This window comes from Rhea americana, unplaced genomic scaffold (genome assembly GCF_003343005.1).
Source record: "Rhea americana isolate MKP2758 unplaced genomic scaffold, rheAme1 scaffold_11, whole genome shotgun sequence".
NCBI lineage: Eukaryota > Metazoa > Chordata > Aves > Rheiformes > Rheidae > Rhea > Rhea americana.
The window spans coordinates 6,434,025-6,440,799 of NW_028185150.1; positions in this window are offsets into that span (position 1 = coordinate 6,434,025).

Below are 6,775 nucleotides of genomic sequence, written 5' to 3' on the forward strand. Positions count from 1 at the left end.
AAGCTATGGTTGGACATGGATGTGGCAATTAGTGATCTAGAACAAAGGTCCTAGACTGGGACCTGGAGCAGAGAATCACAAAGAATCCCAGTGTCCACTGGGCTGTGTTTAAGCAGATCATGACAAAGTTAGGCTGGAACTACAAAGGAAATTCCTAAACCATCAAACAGGCAGGTACTAGAACCATCTTCTARAAATGGAGGAAAAAATGGTTTCTTCTAAGATGGAGCTTGCTGTATTTATTAAAGGGATCACACTGTGGATTCCCAACAGCAATAAGAGACTATACCATGATCCAGTAAGTAACAATCCAGGGAAATGACTCAAACCAACCTTGCTATCTGTTTTGCTACATAGTTAGAATTACCCTAAGGAAAGAAAGGTATTTTTAGATGCAGCTTTACAGTCTGTCTTTTAAACTATCCAACTGACATTTTCTTAATTTTAAATATCTATTTCAATAATCGGAAGATAATGCACCATACTTGAATGGCTTTGTAATTCTGCAAAATTTCACATCTAAGCATCACACTGACTACTGAAAGTTCAYAAAAGTTTGTTTAATAGTATTCAACCACAGAAGACTGTTGTCTCATCTTGATGCTCTTTATTGCAATTCTTGAATAACAGATGCTCTAGAAATGTTTTTGAAAACTGGTCATCATAGAAAATATTATACAGAACCTACTGAACATGCTCATTACTTTCACTGTTTTGCCTTCTAAAATAAGAGCTTGTTAGAAATTCTGAGAGAGGTAGGTGCTAAACTGAAATCTGAAAGTGGAAAGCCAAAAGTAAAACAGACACTAGGGCTTAATGCCCTAAGTCAGGTCATCAAGGAAGTCATATTAGCTCAGTAATAAGATGAGTTGCTACCTGATGGGGATGTTTAAGTAATAATGATGTACTTATAACCATTAGATGTGTTATTCTGTGCTTATCTGCAGCATGGCTGAAGTTTTATCTGAAGTATTGATGTATACAGAGAAAATCGTGAGAGAAAGAGGAATAAGGAAATTCATCTAGTGTGAAAACTGGTTTTGTTGGAAAATCTGTATTTGCACACCTGGCTTCACATCTGTATTACAACTACTACCAATTAGGACTCCAATCCCAATGTACTAGACACTAAATAGACTTACAGAAAAGAAACCCACTCCTAAACTGCTGATTGCTGTCTATCTACATAGGTAACAAAGGAGACCAGATGAACAAAGCAGCCAAATAGGGCAATGAAAATAAAAATAGAATTTAAGAGAGAATAAGCTAACTGTAATTAATTAGTGTCTACTGTTTGTAACACAGAAAATGTAACTTGCTAATCATCAACAGGGCTCTGAGTTCACTGCTAGAACTGGCTGTTCTCAGATAGTGTGGTCAGTACATATTTTATCAGATGTGAGCCTCAAGGAAGGATTTCATAAAGCTTTTTTGGAGACTGTAGAGCTCTTTTTTCTCTTCATGAGAGGAAGAGTGAAAGGGACAAATATTACAGGTTTAAAGAAAAAGGATAACTGGGTACCTCTGCAACGGGGAAACATAATTTAAATTGTAATTAAATAATACTGTAATTAAACAAAACTGTAAAAGTACCATAATTGAGTAAAACTGTAACGAAATAATTTTATGTGATACAGGGCATAGAAAAATTTGGAATGACGCAAAATTAAAAACAAATGACCACATGAATCTTAAAGAGTTCTCTCTCTAGTAAGTCTGTAAGGTAGGAACAAAACTCGACCATTTTGGCTTTGCTAGTTTGTGCTAGTTTTAACTAGCACAAATGACTAAACCAGCAACATGATCATTTTGAAATGGATCCAAGAAGCTGGTATTTTTTGATGCTATGAGGTCTAAGAAATAAGGGTCTGCTAAACTAAGTTTAGGATGTTGGGATAATGAAAGAGGAAAGTGATTTCATTAATAGACTTTTGAATTAAACAGAGAAACTTGAGTATAAGCACTCATATATAAGATATATGGAGAATTTTACCTGACTACTTTTTATGACACTACCATTTTAAGGTCACCCATGAAGAGTCCAGCAGAAACTTTATGAGGATTGGGATAATCTCACTTAACACTTGAGAAAACTAGCATGTTAATATTTTGCAGCTATTAAAATAACTTAAGGCCAGACCCTGAAGTATAGCTCTGAATACGTTCAAAGACAGGCTAACTTTTTTTTCTCAAAATTTAAGTTTATTTAACAAAGAATGTGCTAACAAACAGATTAAAGTGTTAATAAACAGAGAAAAGTGCTCTGATCATGACTACTGATTACAATTATGAAACTAAGAAATGTTATGAACAAATCCAGCAATTATGATATTAAGAGTCTGTGAAATACATTTGTAATATCACTGAGCATAAAGATCAGACTTTACTTCTTAGAGCAGTCTGTAACAGTAAAGTGACAGTAAAGCAAATGACCTTAAAAAGTAGATTTGAAAATAATCTATTAAAAATTGCAACTCTGGATGTTCTTCAGTCACTTGTCTGTAAAAGTAATAAATCATGTTTCTTGAAAGTTATTTGTCAAACTGAGAAATTATAAATGAAGATGATCCCTTGTAGAAATGCAACAATATTTACCAATTTTTATGATGCACGGATTTTAGACCAACAGCTAGACTTATTTCTGAGAACTGATTTTAGGGACTGATGGAAATTTATTCTGATTTAAACTGAAAAATGGATGAAATGCTRCAAAACACAGACTCACAAATGGCATGGTAACATTTGTTGCCTCAAACAAGAGGGAGAGCTTGTGACCTTCTAAAGAATCTCCAATTGTTTAATAGGTTTACTCTGACTCCCTGTTTGATTCTACAGTATGATTCCACCTCTTCATTCCTGGGTTAGATATAAAGAACTGAAGTAGTTTGCAGATCTCTCCATTTTTCAAGCATATTACAAAAGCGAATTTGCATATTATAAAGGAAAGTCCCTTATTCATTTCTAACCTTCTGGTTGTTATCTTTGCCACTTCCTGTAACACTGCACAATAATTATCTTAAATCTCTAAATGGACAGTTTAATAATTTCTTCACCTTCAGAGTCCCCAGTAATACTTGTTTCTATTCAGAGCTCAGCCTCTAGAAGAATATTCTATGGAGGCAAACACTTTCTTGTCATTTGGTTCCTAAGATTACAATGCAGTTCTACATAGCATGGACGAAATAACAAGCCCTTCAGCAAAAAGCACAAAATTGCAAGTTTAGGTCATGGCAATTAATTCTTTTGAATATACTACTAAAAATATTTATACTAAAATATTGAATGTTACTATTCTTGTTCAATCTGAATCTTTATTCAGGTAAATTTGATATAAAATACARTATCTGTTGTCATTCATCTATCTAGACAGATAAATAAATAACCACCTTTCTCTCTTTGTCTTTCTAATACTGTCCCACATACGTGTAGTGTGCCTAACATTTGTTTTGCTTTAATTTTATTAAATTTGAACCTAGACATTAAATCATTTCCTTAGTTAAAGCTGTCACATAGGTAAGGGAAACAAAATGTGATATTTTATAAAAATAGTCTGTTGTGTCTGCGTAAGTAGTTGTTACTAATTAAAAYAAAATTAAATTAAATAGTTTTAGCTTCGAGATTTTCTCTTTGAACTATATACCAAACATTTTTCTAAAATCTATTCAGAACTATTCTTTGAACACTACTTGCTTAACACATTGGCTGACAGTATTTATCAGAAGAAAAAAAACCTAAATGCCACTGATAAAGTATTACAAAAGTTTCAATATCTCTTGACTTAATCTTTTTTTATATTTCAGAAATAATTTCTAATGGCAACAGGAATATTTCAGATACAAAAAATGGCTATTTATATTGTTGTTTCACTGTGCCTTATAACAGTTTTGTTGGAACCTAGTAGTTGCTGAAAGAGTATGAACAATGACATAAGTTATATATGTTATATTCTTTGCATCTGCAAAAAGACTGTGTGGGAAGAGATAATATCTTTAAGTAGAACAACTGATATACATACAGTTGAAAAAAGATAAGTTTTGTACTCAGATAAGTTTTGGCATGCTACAGATTATACTGCTGTCACAGTTTGTCCAGTAAAGCAAATACTTCTTTACACCAGCTTCAAGACAAAAAAAAAAGCTGACACATCATCTTTGATACTGCCTGCATTACTTCTTGTCTGACCCATAATTCACACATCATAGCATCCAATTAATAGAAAGATAAACAATCCGAAACTTACTAAAACAAAGAAAATAATAGAACAGAAAAAAAAAAAAAAAAACAAAGTCTTAGAGGAAGAGAAAACTATAGTGCTATTTCACTGGTTATGAACATACTAATTTGTATGTTATTTGCTAAGATGACTTTTTTTTTCATGTTTCTCCATCCATCATTTGGTTTACATCTAAAAAAAAAAACACCCCAGAGCCCAGTCATAACACACAAAATCTTCAATCGGTATTCATTGGTATGCATGCCAGAACACATTTAGGATAGTCTTTATTTACACGTAGGCCCTTTTTCCATGTGCCAGCTCATTTGAGGTCATTAAGAACAGAATACATATTTGACTCAAGAACATCAGGAAGTGAGGGAGAAGGGTAGCCATTTATAATTGCCTGAAATATGATAACAGAAACATTGCCACTACTATGCACAGAAATACGCTGTTTCTTATAAGCATTGAATTCATTCTTAGAGCATGTCTTGTGCTTTTACCAAGCAAACTGCAAAAAAAAGGCAACACAAATGGTGTGCAAGGCATTTTTGAACTAAGCCTTAAAAGGGCCTATTAAAGGCAACTGGTCTGATGGATTTAGATTTCTAGGCTCCTAAGGGATATTTTCCCACGAAAAACACTGCTTCTTGGTACGTAGTGCAAGAAACTACATGAGGAGCCGAATTCTGTTTTTCAATAAATCCATAAGGGTTCTCTTTCACCAGTTTGAGCTGTTTATTTGTATTCAAGTTTAAAAAGAGTCCTAAGTAAATGCTCGTGAAGTTTAGCCGTCACCAAAAAGCCAAGAAAAGAAAGTAAGGCTTTATATGTAAGAAAAGATGCAGATACATTTATGTTACATTTTATGTATTTGCTGAGCAAACAGATGTTCAAACAGGGAATCTGTTTTAGTTCCCTCCTAGAGTTTTTGCAGAATGAACTGTATCTTATCCTGAGTCAAACATAAAGGTTCAGTCTAATATACTGGATTTTTATCCAAAATATATGTTAAAACCTACAGTATCAGTGGCAGAAAGTCACCAGCTTCCTTCTGATACCTGTGCCCATATATTTGTTGTCATTTATACCAAAGGGTCCTGAATTTCAAAGGCACATCATATGAACTGTGGCCTGACAACTTTCCGAGGTACCTTTATAAAAAGTGCAATTGCGTTACAATCAAATAAAATGCATTTAGCTCTCCAGCAGTAAATCACTGGCTATGTTTTCTTTCTTTCACTTCCTGCACAAGTACTAAATGGAAGACAATTATCTACTATTGCCTTCTAACTCAGTTTTCTCCATTATTTTAAACACATTTGTAGGAATCGTATTTATCTCAAGTATTTGTGATGGCTTTACTTAAGACTTAATGAGGACCATTTATTCTTGGTACAACATGCATTTCTTATCTATTGCCACATGAAGACAGAAAGGTATCTCAACTGATAAAATATTTCCATTTAGAGGAAGACATTGATTAGTCATTTTCTTAAGATCCTTCTTTGCAATCACTTTAAAATAATAAAGACTTGAATCAGTGTCCCAATGGACTTCTGTTATCATTAAAAAAAGAATTATACATAGCTATAAAAAGCATTTAATTGTCTATCCCAAATCAGAAYTGATTAGGTCATAATTTTGATCCTCATGTCACTTATTACTCATTGATGATAGACATCTTCTCTTGTTTTTCATTAAGAGATTTGTTAGCAAAGATATCTGATGCTCCTATTAATGCAGGATATAAAGCATACACCCAGTTCAGGATTCACTACTGAAATGTCCAAATTCATCTTACAGTGAATTGGTATTTGAATTATATATTGTTGAAAAGGCAATTCTAAGAAGTCCTACTACACTAAAGAGAATATTTATCACATTGATTCATGACACTCTAATGCTACATATGGAAATTCTGTGGAAGGACATATTTGCATAGTTTCTTAGCTGTAAATTGTCAGTTTGCACTCACACACAAATTAGTTTTTACATTTTTTTTTCCATTTATGCTCTATTGTTTTCATTTTTGCTAATCAGGAAAGTAAACCCCTTTAGGACAACTAGGTGCAAATACAAATATAAATGTGAGAGCTAAAATGGTTTCCCCCTTGAAATTTTCTGCAGATGACAGACTCCCTTAGAAACATCTATTGTATGTGGTGTTGAATGATACCTGAAACCATAATGAAATAGTGTGCGATGTCTGCTGGAACTGCACCAAGAGTATCCAATTATTATTTACTCTGCTATAGAATTATCCAGGCAGAAAAATACACAAATATTTTGACTTCCAGTGTTGCTGCAGTGGTGATCACTTTATTTTTGCAGTTAGATATACTACATTCTGTGCTATAAGTACTTGATCACAGCTGGAACTCTTGGCTTACATTGAAATACAAATACATTCAAAAAAATCACCTATACCTACTGCATATACGTGTTTAGATAAGGCATAAGTCAGATGTTTTAACTTTGGAAATGATAACAATGCAAGACAGTAATTCTCTCATCTTACATACTAACCTGAAGAGTAATATGTGGCATGCCTTGATC